Source organism: Dromiciops gliroides, chromosome 6 (assembly GCF_019393635.1).
Source record: "Dromiciops gliroides isolate mDroGli1 chromosome 6, mDroGli1.pri, whole genome shotgun sequence".
In the NCBI taxonomy this organism is placed as follows: Eukaryota; Metazoa; Chordata; class Mammalia; order Microbiotheria; family Microbiotheriidae; genus Dromiciops; species Dromiciops gliroides.
The window spans coordinates 41,652,077-41,673,523 of NC_057866.1; positions in this window are offsets into that span (position 1 = coordinate 41,652,077).

Sequence of the window (21,447 nt, forward strand, 5' to 3'; positions counted from 1 at the left end):
CTTGAGGCTGTCTGTATGACTGACAACTACATAAGGCCTGCTTTCACTCTTCTTAAGTCAAGACCAACAATTACTAGGGAAACATCAAAGTCAACCAGGGAGGTTTGGAGCTGAAACAAACTTCAAAGGCATCCATGATCCCCTCCATTATTAAAAAACCCAAGCACCTGAATATCACTGCTTTTATTACCTCTGCCATGTGGGTCAATGAAAAACAGGTCGTGTTATGTGCAGATGTGGAGGGAAGCAAGCAGAAAACTGATATTCATGTCAGGGATTGTTCATAGTCCCCAGAGACTAGATTTTCATCCCAGAGATTCCAGGAAATTCCTTTTAGCTCACCAATTTCTGACCCATCCAGATGGCAAGATACCCCCTTGTCCCACCCCCACCAATAGAACAAGAAAAACATAACTGCTCTTTAGCATCTGATGCTGAGGAAAGCCTGTGATAGAAAGAAAGGTAATGCAGCTAAAATGAGTCATTTATTAGGAGTCTTTCCTTTTTCTGTGCTTTAAAATTTTTTTTCATATGGAACTATATATTCATAGGAATTGATAGAGGATGGGGGACTCCTTATTAGAGGAAGGGGCAACTAGAGAGATACTTTTCTTTATGCCTATAAGGTATAATGATAAAATAATAAGACCAATAACTTTATGTTGCTTCTGAAATCAGTCTTATTATTCCATAACGCACACACACATTTTTTTGGTCCTGAGGTAAAAAGGTTTTAATTTAATCAAAACCTTGGAGATTAAATAATTAAACCTGGATACATCCACCATTTTTATTGCTAATTAGTCATCGTGAGGTGCTATTGCCACAGGTTGCCAGAGTTCCTAAATTTAGCTGGAGAATATTACATCGATCACAGAGAAAACCAGCCCAGAGTCCCTGGGGATGGTCCGAACGTCAGCAAATGCGTGGTGGCTCAGTCCACCTCTCACCTGCTAAAAGGGGGGCTCCTTTCTCCTATCAGGAACAATCTGCCTGCTCTCCCACAGCACATAGCAACCAGCCAAATGTGATTTTCCATCCTTAACCCCTTGAGGGTCTCTTTAAGCATCCTGGAAAGATGATTCACTCCCTTGGCTCCAGGCTGCCTGCCTGCTTCTGGACTTGCCTACTGTGTGTCCTGGCTCCAACTTGATCTCAAAGAGCTCCATGTCCTCAGGAAGTCCTGGCAACCACTCGTTCCATGTATACACATATTAAGAGTGAATAACAGGGTGCAATGGAGAGAACATGTAGCAGTTGCAATGATTCTTGAATGGGACACATCACACATTTTTAAGAATTTTTCTAGGGACCATAAGAAAGTAGGCATGCATTAGGCTAGCAGAATCCATTTCTGATTGGTTCTTGATAGCAGCAGTGACTGTCCATTAGTTGAGATCTCAAATGAGGCTATCTCTGAATTGATCCTGCTCCTCTCATTCAGGGTTGGGTACAGGAAGGATTTTGCAGTAGGCAAGCATTGTCTTTTGTATCCTAACTAGGGTTTCTAAAAGTGGCTCTTACAATATTTCTGTTCCATGATAGAGCAGAAAGACTACTGGCTTTGTAATCAGAGGAGTGGGTTCAAATCCCACCTTTGAGGCTCACTGCCTATGGGAATTTGGGCAAGTTATTTTAGCCCTTCCAGTCTCCATTTATTTTTCTGCAAAGTAAAGGGGGTTGGATGAGATATTCTCCAAGGCCTCTTCTATATCTACAATTATGATCCTATGAAATCATTTCATCTCTTTGACCCTCATATTCTTCTCTCTTGGAAAATGAGGTAATGCCATATATTGTCTATATGATATTAAGGGGATAGATTCAATGAAAATTTCAAGTAGGTCTGTTCTACATTGTGAGATGCATCCAACCAGTATGGTAAAGGGGAAAAGATCATTACAGTGAGAAACAGGAGCCTAGTATTCTGCTTATACCCCCCTTCAACCCACCTACTCATTTCTATTACTCTGTGGCCATAGACGAATTGATGAATTAATTAAACACAATCAACCTCAGTTGTTTCATCTGCAAAATGGATATATATATAAATATATATACATATATATTATATATATATATATATATCTCATGACTAAAGATAGAGAATTTAACTAGGTTATCTCTTGGGATCCCATCTCTAAGCTTGAATATAAATGATTCCTATGAATATTTTTTTTTATATAGCAATACAATGCATCAACTTGGAGGAACTTAGAAATCCTATTATCCATCATCCTTTAAAAAAATTACAGAGAAGGAGAATTAAAGTGATTTGCTCAAGGCCACTTAGTTAATAATGGTTTCTCTGAGTATTGGATATCAATGAGAAAGGTTTTTGCATCAGAGCTGAACCAACATGTCTGAATGGCCACAAGTTGCTGGATTTGAAGGGAGAGGATGGTGATGTGACTTTCAGAGTCTCTGGAAGGCAAAAGAATAGAAATTTTGTTGAGTCATAGGACTAAATAAATTATTTAGTTAGAAGGGGCAGCACTAGGCAAATAATCAGGAAGACTAATCCTCCTGAGTTCAATTCTGACTTCATATACTCACCAGAGGTGTGACCCTGGGCAAATCACTCAACCCTATTTTCCTCAATCTCCTCATCTGTGAAATGAGCTGGAGAAGGAAATGGTAAATGGTTAAGTATTCCAGTATCTTTGTGAAAAAACAAACAAACAATTGGGTCGTGTAAGATTTAGACATGAATGAATTAACAATAACAATAAGAATAACAACAAGAAGAGTTTGCCCCCAGAAGAAAAGGAGAGAGATATCATGATACAAGTCTTTATTGAGTTCTTTTCTGCTATTGTGGCTCATTTTTTTTTTTCAGTTGCATGACTCTTTGTGACACCATTCTAGAGTTTCTTAGCAAAGATGGTGGAGTAGTTTACCATTTTCTTCTCCCCATCATTTTACAGATAAGAGGCTGAGACAAACAGAGTGAAGTGACTTGTCCAGGTTCACACAGTTAGTAAGTGTCTGAGACTAGATTTGAAATCATAAAGCTGAGTCTTCCTGACTCTAGGCCCAGTGCTCTATCCACTATGCCACCTAGCTGCCCCTATTAATGCCTGCTCTGTGATAAATACTGAAGATGACAAAAAAAAGAAAAGAAAAGAAAGGAAAGAAAAACAGAAAAAACATCCTTGCTCTCAAGCACTGTATACTAATGAACGGAACAACATGTAAGTAAGTAGGGATATACAGGATTGACATTGAATAGAAGGAAGATAACATTAGAGGGGAAGACTCAAATAACTTAAATTCTCTGAGCCTCAGGATTGCTGGACTTACAGAACCAAACAATGAGGGGGTTGCAGCAGATGATGTCTGATTTCTATCCAGCTCTGAGATTTATGATCCCATTAGAAACAGAGTTTCAGAGAGTTGCCTAAACTTAAAAAGGAAGTTGATAGCAGAACTAGGCTTTGAACCCATGTCTTCTGACTTTAAATCAATTTTCTATCATCGCATCCTATATTTCCTAGGGATTTAGGCAAGAAGAAAGCAAATTAATGTGACTCTTGTTTTCTTGTTTATTTCCTTTTGTCCATTTTTGAGCAAGTCAATATTAACCATATTGCAAAAAACGTCAAGAATAATAAAGTGAAAAAATATGTTTCAATTTGTACTCAAAGATCATTTGTTCTCTCTGGAAGTGGATAGCCATTTTTCATCAACTCCTTTGGAATTGTCATGGATCATTGTATTGATCAGAGTAGCTAAGTCTTTCGCAATTATTATTATTATTATTATTATTGGACAATGAGGGTTAAGTGACTTGCCCAGGGTCACACAGCTAGTAAGTGTCAAGTGTCTGAGCCTAGATTTGAACTCAGGTTCTCCTGAATCCAGGGCAAGTGCTTTATCCATGGTGCCACCTAGCTGCCCCCATAATTGATTATTATTACAATATTTCTGTTACTCTCCACAGTCTTCTCCTAGTCCTGTTCATTTCACTTTACATCAGATCATATAGATTTTCTCAGGTTTTTCTGAAACCATTCAACTTTTCTTATAGCACAATAATATTCCACCACAATCATGTCACATCCTGTTTGCCCATTCCCTAATTGATGGGCATCATTTTGATTTCCAATTCATTGCCCCTGCAAAAAGAATTGATTTAAATATTTTTATACATATTAGTACTTTTCTTTAGATCTTTTTGTCTTATTCTAGATTATAATATGCTCCTTGAAGCCAGGGCTGGCATCTTAGTCTCTTGTTTTATGTCTCAAGGACTTTTCATAGTAAGGTGTATAAAAGTAGGCAGTTAACAAATGTTCACAGAATTAAATGGATCTCAAAGTACTTTATAGAGATTCATGTGTTTTCTTTTGTTTCAAATATTTAAAAGTTTTACTGCCATTTCCTTGGCCATTTACTGCCATAGGTGGAAAAACAATGAGGTGTAAGATAGTATTTTCTTCTTAATGAAGCAGGCTTTTAACCTTCTGAATATTGAGCAACTGAGAGACATTACTGTAGACAGAGACTTTTCAAAACAACAGCCTTTGGGAAGGGAAATCATGGGGTCAATAAAGGACACCTAAGTTGTTCTGACTGGCAAGAACCCTCATATCAAATTAGAGGAAACTTTTTACCAGTGACAATTAGTAATCCCCCACATCCACACTAGAAATCTTTCAAATTAATTTTAAGGAGTAAGATTCATATTTTGGACAACATTTTCAATGAAAGTCTATGGTTCCATGACTAATAAAAAGAACAGTCAATTCTATAGCAGAAAACTAGGGTGCAAATTCAAGGTTCAAATTCATTTACTACCTGTTTCACTTTGTGAAAAATCTTTCCTCTCTAACAGACTGATAATGTATGACTCTGTGGTACTCTGATAAATATGTCATTCATGATCTGTCAATTCTTCAAATATCACTAGGGTATCTCTGGAGTAATATATAGCTAGGAATGCATAAGTTGATCAATAGATGAATTATTTAATATACCACATGATATCCTTTAACATGCTATATAACACACCAGAAAAGAATTTAATATGACTTGAGTTGTTCCTGGAAATAACAAAAATCTATCATGAAAAGATGGTACATGAAAATCTAGAAAAGGAAGAAGTCATAAGCAATTAAACATACCAAATCGTTTCATAAAGAATAAGTCGTCCCAGGAGCAGCTATGTGGTGTAGTGCATAAAGCACTGGCCCTGGATTCAGGAGGACCTGAGCTCCAATTCGGCCCTCAGACACTTGACACTTACTAGCTGTATGATCCTGGGCAAGTCACTTAACCCTCATTGCCCTGGGGGGGGGGGGAGAGCTCTTTTTTAAGAATAAGTCATCATCCTGGGAGCCAAGATGGCAGAGAGAAGGCAGGAAGTTGCCTGAGCTCTTGCAAATTTCCCTCAAAAAAAATTACATTTAATCAAGCCTCTAAATGGATTCTGAAACTACAGCACCTACAAAAAAGAGAGATACAGTCTTCCAACTTGATATAATTTAGAAGACTTTAGGAAAGGTCAATCTCACTGGGGCAAAAGAGGAGTGCAGCACAACTCAGTGTAGCGCTGCACTGAGGGGGTCTGGGCAAGTCAGCAGGAAGCTTTTGGCTACAGTGGAGCAACTGGGGTGCCGTGATACTGCCTCAGCAAGATGCTGGCACAGCAGGCCAGTGGTGAGATATAACAGCACCAGGTGAGAGGGCAGGTTGCCAACAGCAGGGTCACCTACAGGACAGGAACAATCAGGCCTGGCCATTCCACCATGTCTGGAGCAAGTGCAGGGAGGAAGCCCTAGGCAGTGAGAAATATACAAGACATAGATGCCTCAGAGTTGAAAGCTAGTGACAAGGTTCCTACACCCTAGCACAAGAAGCTTGAAACAGTGACCCTGGGGCCCCAGGAGCAGACCTCAACTTTAAAAAAATAAGTGGCAATATGAGTAAGAAACAGAAGAGGGCTCTTACCATTGAGAGCTTCTGTGTGGATAGGGAAGAGCAAAACAGAAACTCAGATGAGGAACAATACTCTCAAATCACCTACATGTGAAGCCTGAAGAGGAAAAATGACTTGGTCTCAAGACCAAAAAGCCTTCTTAGAAGAGCTCAAAAAGGATTTTAAAAATCAATTGAGGGGGCGGCTAGGTGGCGCAGTGGATAAAGCACCGGCCCTGGATTCAGGAGTACCTGAGTTCAAATCCGGCCTCAGACACTTGACACTTAACTAGCTGTGTGACCCTGGGCAAGTCACTTAACCCCCATTGCCCAGCAAAAAAAAAAAAAAAGAAAAAAATAAGAAAAAAAATCAATTGAGAGAGGTAGAATAAAAAATGGAGAGAGAAATGAAAGCAATACAAGAAAATTATGAAAAAAAGGATCAGCAGCATGGAAAAGGAAGTACATCCCTTAAAAAAATCATTTGGCCAAATGGAAAGAAGTGCAAAAGCTGACTGAAGAAAACAATGCCTTAAAAATTTGAATTGGACAGATGGAAGCTAATTACTCCATGAGATACCATGAATCAGTCAAACAGAATCAAAAGAATGAAAGAATAGAAGAAAATGTAAAATACCTCATTGGAAAGATAACTGACCTGGAAAATAGATCCAGGAGAGACAATTTAAGAATTATTGGACTACCTGAAAGCCATGCTCAGCAAAAAGATTCTAGACACCATATTCCAGGAAATTATCCAAGAGAAGTGCTCTGATATTATAGAATCAGAAGATAAAATTGTCATTGAAACAATCCAACAATCACCTCATGAAAGAGAGCCCAAAAGGAAAATTCCAAGGAATATTGTAGCCAAATTCCAGAATTATCAGAAGAAGGAGAAAATACTCCAAGCAGCCAAAAAGAAGCAATTTAAATATCATGGAGCCATAGTCAGGATTACACAGGACCTGGCAGCTTCAACATTAAAGGATGCCAAGGCTTGGAATTTGATATTCCAGAAGGCAAAGGAGCTTGGATTGCAATCAAGGATGAACTACCCAGCAAAATTGAGCATTATCTTTCAGGAGAAAAGATGAACAGTCAATGAAATAGGGGATTTTCATGGTTTCCTGATGAAAAGACCAGAACTGAATTGAAAATTCTATCTTAACATACAAAACTCAAGAGAAGTTTAAAAAGGTAAATGGAGGAAACAAAGTTATTCAATATGGTTAAACAGTTTACATTCCTAAATGGGAAGATAATACATATAACTCTTATGAATTGTATCTCTATTTGAACAGACAGAAGAAATATACATAGAGGGGATAAATAAAAATTGTCTTTGATGCGATGATACAAAGAAAATTAAGGGGTAAAAAAGGACTTTATGGGGAGAAGAGGAAAGGGGAGGTGGAGTGGGTTTAATTACATCATATGAAGAGGTGCAATAGGGGGAAAGAAGGGAGGGGTGAGCATTGTTTCAACCTTACTCTCATCAGATTTGGTTCGAAGAGGGAATAACATATACATTCATTTGGATAAAAAAAGTTGAGCTTATTCTTTAGGGAAGTAAAAGGGTAAGGGGAAAAGGGGGGCACTGATAGGAGGGCAGAAGCAAGGGAAAAAAGGGTAAAGAAAAGGGAAGGGGGCTGGTAAAAGGGAGGACAGATTGGGAGAGGCAGGGGGTAAGAAGTAAAATGTTGGTGAGGAGGAATAGGGTGAAGGAAAGGGGGGAAATTACAAAGGGGGTAAATAGAACAGAGAGAAATGGAGACAATTCGTAATAATAACCATGAATGAGAATGGGATGAACTTTGCCATAAAACAGAAGTGAATTGCAGAGTGGATTAAAAAACAGAATCCTACAATATGCTGTTTACAAGAAACACATTTGAAGCAAAGATATACACACAGGGTAAAGGTAAAAGATTGGAGAAGAATATTTTATGCTTCAGCTGAAGTAAAAAAAAGGAGTAGCAATCATTATCTCAGACAAAGAAAAGGCAAAAAATGAATCTAATTAAAAGAGATAAGGAAGGAAACTACATCTTGCTAAATGGTACTATGGATAATGAATTAATATCAATACTAAACATCTATGCACCCAGTGGTATAGCATCCAAATTCTTAGAGGAGAAGTTAAATGAGTTACAAGAGGAAATAGACAGCAAAACTATACTAGTTGGGGATTTGAATCTTCCCCTCTCAGAATTAGATAAATCTAGCCACAAAATAAAAAAGAAAGAAGTTAAAAAGATGAATAGAATGTTAGAAAAGTTAGACATTATAGATGTCTGGAGAAAACTGAATGGGGATAGAAAGGAATATACCATTTTATCAAATGGTACTTGGCACATATTCAAAAATTAACCATGTATAAGGGCACAAAAACATTATAGTCAAATACAGAAAGGCAGAAATAGTAAAACCATACTTCTCAGATCATGATGCATTAAAAATTACATGTAATAAAGAGCCATGGAAAGGTAGACTGAAACTTAATCAGAAACTAAATGATTTCATTCTAAAGAATGAGTGTGTCAAAAAACAAATCATAGAAAAAAATCAATAACCTCATCTGAGAGAACAACAATAATGAGACAACATACCAAATCTATGGAATTTAACCAAAGCAGTACTTAGGGGAAATTTTATATTTCTAACTGCTTACATCAATAAAAAAGAGAAAGCAGAGATCAGTGGATTGGGCATGAAACATAAAAAGCTAGAAAAAGAACAAATTAAAAATCCCCAATTAAATAACTAAATTAGAAATCCTTAAAATTAAAGGAGAAATTTATAAAATTGAAAGCAAGAAAACTATAGAATTAATCAATAAAACTAAGAGCTGGCTTTATGAAAAGTCAATAAAATAGATAGACTGTTGGTTAATTTGACTGAATAAAAGAAAGAAGAAAAAACAAATTACCAGTATCAAAAACGAAAGGGGTGATTTCACCACCAATGAAATGGAAATTAAATCAATAACTAGGAAGTACTTTGCCCAACTTTATGCCAATAAATTTGACAAATCTAAATGAAAGGGATAAATATTTACAAAAATACAATTTGCCCAGGTTAACTGAAGAGGAAATAAAATCCTTAAATAAGCCCATATTAGAAAAAGAAATTGAACAAGCCATCAATGAACTCCCTAAGAAAAAATCTCTGGGCAAGATGGGTTTACAAGTGAATTCTACCAAACGTTTAATGAATAATTAATTCCAATATTATACACATTATTTGGAAAAATAGGTGAAGAAATGCTACCAAATTCCTTTTATGACAAACATATGGTATTGATACCAAAACCAGGCAGAGCAAAAACAGAGAAAGAAAATTACAGACCAATTTCCTTAATGAATATTGATGCAAAAATCTTAATATAAGATATTAGCAAGGAGATTACAGCAAATGATCACCAAGATAATACATTATGATCATGTGGGATTTATACCAGGAATGCAGGGCTCATTCAACATTAGGAAAACTATCAATATAATCAACCACAGCAATAATAAAACTAACCAAAATCATATGATTATCTCAATAGATGCAGAGAAAGCTTTTGACAAAATACTGCACCCATTTCTAATAAAACCACTAGAAAACTTAGGAATAGGTGGAACTTTCTTAAAATTAATAAGCACTATATACTTAAAACCATTACTGATCATTATATGTAATGGAGATAAGTTAGAGGCCTTCCCAATAAGATCAGGGGTGAAACAGAAATGTCCATCATCACTTTGGTTACTTGATATTGTACTAGAAATGTTAGCTTTACTAATCAGAGAAGAAAAAGGAAAGAAAGGAATTAGAATAGGCAAGGAGGAAACAAAACTTTCACTCTTTGCAGATGATATGATGGTATACTTAAAGAATCCTAGAAAATCAACTGGAAAATTACTTGAAACAATTAACAACTTTAGCAAAGTAGCAGGATATAAAATAAATTCACATAATTCATCAAAATTTCTATAGACGACCAACAAAGTCCAGCAGCAAGAGAAAGAGAAATTCCATTTAAAATAATGGTAGACAATATGAAATACTTGGGAGTCTACTTGCCAAGACTAATCCAGAAACTCTATGAACACAATTACAAAACTATTTTCACACAAATCAAATCAGACCTAAATAATTGGAAAAATATTAATTGCTCATGGACAGGCTGAACTAATATAATAAATATGACAATTCTACCTAAATTAATTTACTTATTCAGTGCCATACCAATCAGACTACCTAAAAATAATTTTATAGAGCTAGAAAAAATAATAACAAAATTCATCTGGAAAAAGAAAAGGTCAAGAATATCAAGGAAACTAATGAAAAATAATGCACAGGAAGGTGGGCCAGCTGTACCAAATATGAGGCTCTACTATAAAGCGGCAGGCATCAAAACTATTTGTTACTGGCTAAGGAATAGAGTGATGGATCAGTGGAATAGGTTAGGCACAGGAGACACAGTAGTAAATGACCATAGTAACCTACTGTTTGATAAACCCAAAGACTTTTCTGATTCTGGAATAGGACCTCAGTATTTGACAAAAACTGCTGGGACAACTGGAAGAGAGTATGGCAGAAACTAGGCATAGACCAACATCTTACACCTTATACCAAAAAAAGGTCAAAATGGGTAAATGATTTAGACATAAAAGGTAAATTAGGAGAGGAAGGAATAGGTTACCTCTCAGATCTTTGGAAAGGAGAAGAGTTTATGACCAAACAATAGAGAGAGAATATTATGAAGTGCAAAATGGATGATTTTGATTATATTAAATTAAAAAGGTTTTGTACAAACAAAGCAATACACCTAAAATGAGAAGGGAGGCAGAGAACTGGGAAACAATTTTTATACCAGTACTTCTGATAAAGGCCTCATTTCTAAAATATATAGGGAACTAAATTAAATTTATAAGAATCCAAGTCATTCCCAAATTGAGAAATGGTCAAAGGATATGAACAGGCATGTTTTCTGATAAAGAAATCAAAGCCACCTATTGCCATATGAAAAAATGCTCTAAATCACTATTGATTAGAGAAATGCAAATTAAAATGACTCTGAGGTACGACCTGACACCTATCAGATTGGCTAATATGACAGAAAAGGAAAATAATAAATGTTGGAGAAGCTGTGTGAAAATTGGAACACTTTGTTGGTGGAGCTGTGAACTGATCCAACCATTCTGGAGAGCAATTTGGAATTATGCCCAAAGGGCTATAAAGCTGTGCATCCCCTTTGACCCAGCAATACCACTGTTAGGTCTTTTCCCCAAAGAGATCATAAAAAATGGAAAAGGATCCATATGTACAAAGATATTTATAACTGCTCTTTTTGTGGTGGCAAGGAATTGGAATTTGAGGGATTGATAAAATTGGGAAATGAATGAACAATTTGTGGTATATGAATGTAATGGAATTCTATTGTGCTGTAATAAACAATGAGCAGGTGGATTTCAGAGAAACCTGGAAGGACTTGCATGAACTTATGATGGGTGAAAAGAGCAGAACCAGGAGAACATTCTACACAGTATCATCATTATGTGTTGATCAACCGTGATAGACTTGATTTTTCTCAGCAATACAATGGTACAAGAAAGTTCCAAAGGACTCATGATGGAAAATGTTCTCCCCATCCAGAAAAAAACAAAAACTAAAAAAAAAAGAAAACCCAAAACTGTGGAATATGGATGCAAACTTAACCATACTATTTCTTTTGTTTTGGGTGCTGTTGTTTTTCTTTTTTGAGGTTTTTCCTTTTTGCTCTGATTCTTCTTTCACAGCATGACTAATGCAGAAATATGTTTAATGTGATTGTATATATTTATAACCTTTATCAGATTACTTGCTGTCTTGGGAAGGGGGGAGGGAGGGGAGGACAGGAGGAAAATTTGAAACTAGAAATCTTATAAAAACAAATGTTATGGGGCAGCTAGGTGGCACAGTGCATAGAGTACCAGCCCTGGAGTCAGGTGGACCTGAGTTCAAATCTAGCCTCAGACACTTAACACTTACTAGTTGCGTGACCCTGGGCAAGTCACTTAACCCCAATTGCCTCACTAAAAAAAATTTAAAAAATTAAAAAAAACATTGAAAACTCTCTCTACATGTAACTGGAAACAATAAAATACTTTTAAAATAAAAAATAAGTAATCCCAGAATAACCTTATTTTATTTTTTGATTGGTCATTGGAATGTTATAGATGTAGTTTATCTAGAATTTCTCATTATATTGTAAACAGACCCACATGCCATTCTTGTAACCAAGATAGAGAAATATGTGCTGGACAATAGTATATTAAGGTGTATTTTGAACTGATTTAATACTGGTCACCAAAAGTAGGGATTAATCAGTTAACTTAAAAGGAATTCTCTAATCAAAAATGGGACTGGACTTCATCCAGTATGGTTATCAAATTAATAAAAAACTTGGATTAATGAATAAGTGTTAAATTTATCAGATTTATTTGTGGTAAAAAGCTGGAACAAATTCTTAAAACACTGACACAATCAAAATTAAAAAAAAATTCTTGGAAGCTTAGAATATTAAAACAAATTGAATAAACTGAAATTTTATAAGTTGCAACATAAAATCTTATACTTGGGTTAAAAATGACTTTGTAGAGCAGCTAGGTGGCACAGTGGATAGAACACCAATCCTGGATTCAGGAGGACCTGAGTTAAAATCTGGCCTCAGACACTTGACCCTTACTAGCTGTGTGGCCCTGGGCAAGTCACTTAACCCCAATTGCCTCACTAAAAAAAAATGACTTTGTAAGTCTAATATGGGAGAAGGATTATGTAGGATTTCCTTTCTAAAAAAATCTTAGAGAATTATAGATCTTGTATCATAGAATGTAAGATCACATAAGCTAACAATGAAATATTGGAATAAAAAACTTAATGTGATTTATGTTATATTAAGAAAAGTATTCTCACTTCCAGCCTGAGCTGCATGGAGCCTTCAGGGCTCTTTGATATGAAACAGAAAGAATGGACAAAACAGAATAGGACTCTCTGAACACCTGTTGGTCAAAGAGGAATCGATGACTTTATAAAATGAAAAGACACATAAGAATAAAACCACAAGACTGAAAAAAGTAGAAAATGTAAAACATCTGAAATAAGAAGCAATTAACCTGAAGAAGAGATCAAGGTGGGATAATTTAAAAACTTACTGGAATCCTTGAAAAACACTTGGCTCACAATAATAACAAAATGCTGGGATACTTTATTTCAATGTGTCATAAATGAAAACTGTCCAGATCTATTAGAACCGGGTGGGGGCGGGGAGGAGAAAGGAATCCCTAAAAGGGGAACTTTTCCTTTTAGGGAATATATATATAAAAGAAACAATGAAAGATGATCTCAAAGAATGAACTGATGGAATGTAAAATAAGCAGAACCACACGAATATACAAAGAAAACAACATTTTAGAGAAAAGTAACTTTAGAATACTCAAGAATTCTTATGATTTCAATGACCAACCCTGTTTCCAGAGAAACTATGTTGAAGAATGTTACTCACCTTCTCACAGTATAGTTATGGTCACAATATGCAGGAAAAGATGTGTATTTTTAGACATGGCCAATATGTTAATTATTTTGACAATAATTTTTTGTCACAAACTCTTAAAAAGTATTTTTTTCCCTTTTGGTTAATGAATTTGAGGAGGGGTAACTGAACAAAAGTTGTTAAAATACTGAATGTTCAAGGGAAATGTTCAAGGGAAAGCAAAGTAGGGCATTTTTGAAATATGTAGAATTTATTATGTAATTTTATATTTTCAAAATATTTTATTCTTTCCAATAACATTTAAAAACAATTTTAACATTCATTAAAAAAAAACTTTTGATTTTCAAATTCTCTTCTTTACCCCACCCCCCTCCCTGAAAAGGCAGAGGATTTGATAAAGGTTATACTCGTGCAGCTATGCAAAACATTTCCATATTCATCATGTAGTAAAAGAAAATACAAGTCAAGAAAACCCAAAGAAAAAATAAAGTTAAAAATAGTATACTTTGATCTGCTCCATCTGATCCATCAACTTTTCTCTATAAGTGATACTATTTTTCTTAAGTCCTTCAGAATTGTCTTGGATTTTTGTATTGCTGAAAATAGCTAAATAATTCAGTTGATCATGATACAATATTGCTGTTACTATAACCATGTTCTCCTGATTCTGCTCACGTCATTTTGCATAAGTCCATGTCAGTTTTCTGAGGTTTTTCTGAAAGCATCCTTCTTTTTATTTCTTGTAATACAGTATCATTTCAATTGAATCACATACCAAAACTTGTACAGCCATTCCTCAATTGATGTGCATCCCCTCAATTTCCGATTTGTAGCCAATACAAAAACAGCTGCAATAAATATTTTTCTATTGCTCTTTTTCTTTTTCTCTGATGTCTTTGATGTATATACCTAGTAGTAGGATTACTGGGTCAAAGAGTATGCACAGTTTTATAGCCCTTTGAGCTAGTTCAAAATTTTTCTCCAGAATGGTTAGATAAGTTTACAGTGCATCAGTATTGCAATTTTCCCACATCCCCTCCATCATTTATCATTTTTCTTTTCTGTCATATTAGCCAATCTGATAGTTATGAGGTGGTACTTCAAAGTTCTTTTAATTTGTATTTTTCTAATCAATAGTCGTTTGTAGCATTTTTTTCATATGAATATAGATAGATTTGATTTCTTCATTTGAAAACTGCCTGTTCATAGCCTTTGACTATCAATTGGGGAATGACTCATATTGTTACAGATTTGTCTCCTCTGTATATTTGAAAAATGACCCTTATCAGACAAACTTGTTCTAAAAATTTCCTCAGTTTTCTGCTTTCTTCTTAATCTTGGATACATTAGTTTTGTGTATATAAAACCTTTCTAATTTAATGTAATCAAAATTAACCATTGTATATCCCATAATTCTCCATGCCTAGTTTCTCTGTTCTCTAAACCTCGTGGTAAAAAGTTTTAACAGTCGGTTAGATAATGGAGAGAAGTCAGTTTTTCGGTTTTTTTAGGACCACCCTTTTGGGGAGGAGACCAACAGCATTGCCTGCTGAGCACTCGACTTCTGACTTCTGGGGTGTGAGCTTAAAAGGCAAGGAGAGAACGGAAGTGGGAGCTTTTCCCTGCTCCGCTGGTCTCCTGGCTGCGCTGCACAGACAGAGGCGGACTGGAGTTTGACTCAGCCCGGCTCTCGGTTAACAGCACGCGCTTGACTCGGTCTCTCTCCCCAAAAGTGGCCTTGGGTTTTGGTGAGTTTTATACAGAATATAGACTAAGCCTAGACTTAAGATGATTTGTATTGTATTTCTACTTTCCTATCCTTCTAATCAACATCACCTTGTGACTACCATACAATAAAGGCTCTATCTAGAAAACCAGAAGCTTCTTCCATTTACTAGTCTGGGAGATAAATTAAGGGAAAGGTTAAGTAGGGGAGATTTATGATCTAATATCCAATTTTAATCTCACAACCTCTATTCTACCAAACTGCTTTCCAGTTCTCCCAGCATTTTTGTCATATTGCGAGTTCTTGTTCTAAAAGATATGAGCATTTATCAGCTACTAGTTTACTATTGTCATCCACTACTGTTTATAGTGAAGCCAATTTATTCCATTGACCCACCACTCTATCTCTTAGCGAGTGTCAGATTATTTTGATGATTTCCACTTATACTTTGAGACTGGGTTTAGCTAAGCCACTTTGATTCACATTTTTTTTTCATTAATTCCCTTAATGTCCTTGACCTTTGTTCCTCCAAATAAATTTTGGTATTATCTTTTTAGCTCTATAAATACTTCTCTAGTAGTCTGATTGATGTGGCACTGAATGTTAAATTAATTTGGGTAGAATTATCATTTTCTATTATTTTGGCTTGACTTACACACGAGCAATTAATGTTTCCTGTTGTTCAGATCTCACTTGATTATTTTGAAAACAGTTTTCTAATACAAATTGTAAATTGGTCATTTGTATTCAGATAGTTCCTGGGTTTAGCTTGGCAAGTGGGGTCCCAAGTATTTTATGTTGTCAATGATTACTTCAAAGGGCATTTCTTTTTCTTGCTCTTGCTACTGGACTTGGTTGGTAATATAGAGAAATACTGATGTTTTTGTGAATTTATTTTAAATCTTGCAACATTGCTAAAGTTGACAATTATTTAGATTCGTTTTTAGTTGATTCTCTAGGATTCAAGTATACCATCATGTCATATGCAAAGAATGAGAGTTTTGTTTCCTTATTGCCTCTTTTTAGTCTTAGATTTTTTCTTCTTTTATTGCCATAATTATCATTTTGACTACAATCTTAAATAATAGTGGTAATAATACCTTGCTTTTGCTTTATCTCAGACCATGAATGCTACCCCTGCTTTTTTTTTTTACATTAGCTTAAACATAATAAATTCTGCTCCAGCCCCTTACCTTTAATCTGTGTGTGTCTCTGCCTAAATTTGTATATGGTAAACAACATATTGCAGTAGTCTGGTTTTAATCCATTCTAATACCTACTTCTGTTTTATGGGTGAGTAAATCCTGTTCACATTTATAGATAGGGTTGCTAACTATTTATTTCCCTTCATCCTATTCTCTCTCTCTCTCTCTCTCTCTCTCTCTCTCTCTCTCTCTCTCACCCCCTCTCTCTCTCCCACTCTGTCCTTTTACCCTGTCTCTCTTCACACATGTTTTATTTTTTACCATTGCCTTCCTCAAATAGCCTTCTTTTCTATCAGCACCCTCTTCTGTTAACCCCTTTTACTGCTCTGTAGGGTAAAATAAATTTCTATACCTAATTGAGTGTATTGTTTATATTGGCTCTTTGAGCCAATTCCAATGAGATTAAGGTTCAAGCATTGCCCTCCACCCCTCATATCTTTCACTTCACTAAAGTACTCTTTGATGTATTTTCAAAATAAGATAATTTACCCCATTCTGCCTCTCCTTCTCCTCTCCTCCCAGTGCATCCCTCATCCTCGGTACTTATTTTTTAAAAATTTCTTCCCATCATGGTCAACTCACACATAATCCCTCTGTCTGTGTATACTCCTAACTGCCCTAATAGTGATAAAATTCTTCAGACTTAAAGGTATTATCTTCCCATGTAAGAATGTAAATAATTCAATATTATTGAATCCATTATTATTTCTCTTTACTGTTTCCCTTTTTATACTTCTCATATTTGAAAATAAAATTTTTTGTTTAGCTCTGGTCTTTTCATTAGAAATGCTTGAAAGTATTCTACTTCAGAATGGTATATCAGTGGAATAGATTAGGTACATAAGACACAGTAGTAAGTGACTATAGTATTGTACAGTTTGATAAATTCAAAGACTCCAGGTTGTGGAATAAGAACACATTCTTTGTCAAAAAACTGATGGGAAAATTGGAAGATAGTATGGCAGAAACTAGGCATGGATCAAAATCTTATCCATATACCAAAATAAAGTCAAAATGGGTAGATGATTTAGACATAAAGGATGATGCCATAGGCAAATTAGGAAAGGAAGGAATAATTTACCTTTCAGATATATGGAGACTAGAAGAAGTTAGAAGAATTTATGACCAAACAAGACATAGAGAATATTATGTATGAAAGGCAAAATTGATGATTTTCATTACACTAAACTAAAACATATTTGTATAAACAGAAGCAAAGCAGCCAACATTAGAAGGGAATCAGAAAGCTGGGAAACAATTTTTACAGTGAATGTTTCTGATAAAAGCCTCATTTCTAAAGTATATTGAAAACTAAATCAAATTTAGTAGAATGCAAGTCATTCCCCAATTAAGAAATGGTCAAAGGATATGAACAGGTAGTTTTCAGCTGAATAAATCAAAGCTATCTTTTGCCATATGAAAAAATGCTCTAAACCATTATTGATTAGATACATGGAAATTAAAACAACTCTGAAGTACCACCATACACCTATCAGATTTCCTAATAAGAAAAAAAGAAAAATAATAAATGTTGGAGAACCTGTGAAAAAAATTGGAACATGAATGTATTGTTGGTGGAGCTGTGAGCTTATCCAACCATTCTGGAGAGCAATTTGGAACTATGTCCAAAGGACACTACTAGGTATGTGTCCAATAGACAAGAAAAAGGAAAAAGGGCCCACATGCACAAAAATATTTCTAGCAGCTCTCTTTGTGGTGGAAAACATTTGGAAATGAATGGAATGCCCATTAACTGGGGAATGGCTGAACAAGTTATGGTGTAATAATGCAATGGAATTTTACTGTGCTATAAGAAATGATGAACAGGCAGATTTCAAAAAAACCTGGAAAGAGTTAAGTGAACTCATGCTGAGTGAAGTGGGCAGAACCAGGAGAACATTTTACATAGTAACAGCAACATTGTACAATGATCAACTGTGATAGATTCAGCTCTTCTCAGCAATAAAATGATCCAAGACAATTCTCATGATAGAAGATACTTTTCACATGCAGGAAAAACAAAAACAAAAACAAAACTGTGGAAACTGAATGAAGATTGAACCATACCATTTCTACTTTTGTTTGTTTTTTCTTTTTTGAGTTTTTTCCCTTTTGTCTTCTTTCACAACATGACTAATGTAGAAATATGTTTAATGTGACTGTACATATATAATGTATATCAGATTGCTTTCTGTCTTGGAGAGGGGGAAGGGAAGAGAGGGAGTGAGAAAAATTTAAAACTAGAAATCTTATAAAAATGTTGAAACTATCTTTATATGTAACTGGAAAATAATAAAATACTTTCATGATTTAAAATAAAGGAATGGCTGCTGGATTTTGTCAAAAGTTTTCTCTGCACCTATTGAGATAACCATATGATTTTAGTTAGTTTTTTTTATTGATTTGGCTGATTATGCTGATAGTTTTTCTAATATTGCACTAGTCCTGAATTCTTGGTATTAATCCCACCTGATCATAGTGTATTATACTGGTGATAAATTGCTGTAATATCTTTTCTAATATTTTAGTTAGAATTTTTGCATCACATTCATTAGAGAAATTATAATTTTCTTTCTCCATTTTGGCTCTTTCTGGTTTGGATATCAGCACCATATTTGTCTCATAAAAGGAATTTATAGAATTCCTTCACTTATTTTTTCTAAATAGCTTATATAGCATTGAATTAATTGCTCCTTAAATGTCTGGTAGAATTCACTGGTAAATCCATCTGGTCCTGGAGATTTTTTCTTAGGGAGTTCATCGATAGCTTGTCCAATTTATTTTTCTAAAATGGGCTTATTTAAGTATTTTATTTTCTCTTCTGTTAATGTGGGCATTTTATATTGTTGTAAATATTCATCCATTTCATTTAGATTGTGAAACTTATTGGCATACAGTTGGGCAAAATAGCTCTTATTTATTACTTTAATTTCCTCTTTATTTGGTGGTGGATTCACCATTTTCAGTTTTGAAACTAGTCATTTTGTTTTCTTTCTATTTTTTAATTCAGATTAACCAAAGGTTTATCTATTTTCTCCCCATAAAACCAGCTTTTAGTTATATTTATTAATTATATTGTTTTCTGACTTACAATTTTATTAATCTCTCCTTTGGTTTTCAGAATTTCTAACTTGGTATTTAATTGGGGATTTTTAATTTGTTCTTTTTCTAGCTTTTTAAATTGCATGCCTCGTTCATTGATAAAAAAGAGAGATATCAACAAAAACAAGAGAAAATGGCAGATTGTACCTTTAAAAAAACTATGTCTAAGTTGACAATGCGAAAAAAATTGAGAAAGGATAGAAGCAATTATAAAAAGAGAAAATATGATGTGAATTTTATGATATATTTTTAAAGTTCTGTATGAAGAAAAAATCAATGCAGCTAAAGTAAGAAGAGGGACTACAGGCATGGTGTGTGTGTGTGTGTGTATCTATCTTTAATGATCAGTTATGATAAATGTGAGCCATCCAAAATCTATAGTGATTTGACAAAAATATGTGACTAAGTGATTTTCCAAATGGATAAACTGTCCAAAGGCTCAGAACACTTTTTTATAGAAGAAAAGAAAATTGTCAACAAACCTAAAATTTTTAGATCACTAGTCATAAGAGAAATGTTGATTAATTTAAATAACATTTAGGTTTACCTTTAAAGTAATCAACTTGGAAATTATATTAAAAGGCTAAATCTTCATTTTGGAGAGGTTATTTAAAACCACCATTTTTGATAATGGTAACAGTAGAACTAAGAGTTGGCTCAACTATTCTAGAAAATAATTAAGAATTATATGATGAAAGTTACTAAGGTGTTCATACATTTTTTCTGCCAATGACCTTACCATGGAACAAGGAACACAATGATGTTAGTAAGAGAAAGTACCTTTATCCTATAATAACAAAGCCTGGAAAAAGTGGATGTTATTTTGTTGAAGGAAGGTTCTTACAATTGTGATATGATAGTGTTATGGAATATTCATTACTTTATCACAAGAAATAGGGAAATTGAGAAACTTTGGAACAAAAGAATGTGTATGTGAGCTGGTACAGAGAAGGAACATTTTTGAACTAGTAGAACAATGTCTATAAATATAATAGTTAATTAAGATAAGAGAAAGACACAACACAATTTGTATATAAGGCAATGATCGATGTGGGCTCCAGGAAATTGATGCTGGAACTCACCTCTAACTTCTCAATATAAAGGTTGTAGATAACACTAGTAGAATTTTATATACCTTAGCCAATAGTTGTGATTAACTTAGACATAATAATTAAAATAACTAATTGGTATATATTGTAGCATAAGGCACATTTAATCAAGAAAGAATTTTTTAAAAATAACAACATTATCAAAAATAAGTGAATTGGGCTACTTTATCATTGTCACTTTTTCTTTCTCACACATTTCTAAGCAATAGAATTGCCCAATTGTGAGGAAAGTTGCATATGGGATTCATGTTCAGATATGGGTTAATCAAATATCCTCTGAACTCCATCCTACTTCTGAAATTCTATAATTTTCTGGAAATCTATAATTTAATTCAATTGAGAAAAAAAGAGATTTTTATAATCTTTAGTCAATTTCAACAATCCTTAGCCCATACTTGTGATATAATATTATAATAATATGCTAATATTGTTATGGATGTGGTCAATTATGCTGTCCTTGATAGGGGATAAGGAGGATAAATGCTAACTATTTATACTTTCTGCTTGGGGAAGAGTAGGTTTCCTTACATCTGGAGCATTGTTGATCATCAGTAATGGATAGCCACTACCTCCTTTCCCCTGTTAATGGGGTCAGTCAGGAATGGGTAAGTAATGGATTCCCTAAATGAATCAATAACAATGAATTAAATGCCAATTAATAAGCAGAGAGACAAATGGTATGGTGAATGGGAGACAGATCTTGGAGGAAGAAAGATCTGGGCTCAAATCCTGCCTGTGATATTTGTTATATGACTGTGGGCAAATGTTTAATTATAATATTAACTAATGTTCATATAGTGTTTATTATGTGACAGGTACTATGCTTAGTGCTTTAGACATATTATATTATTTGATCCTCAC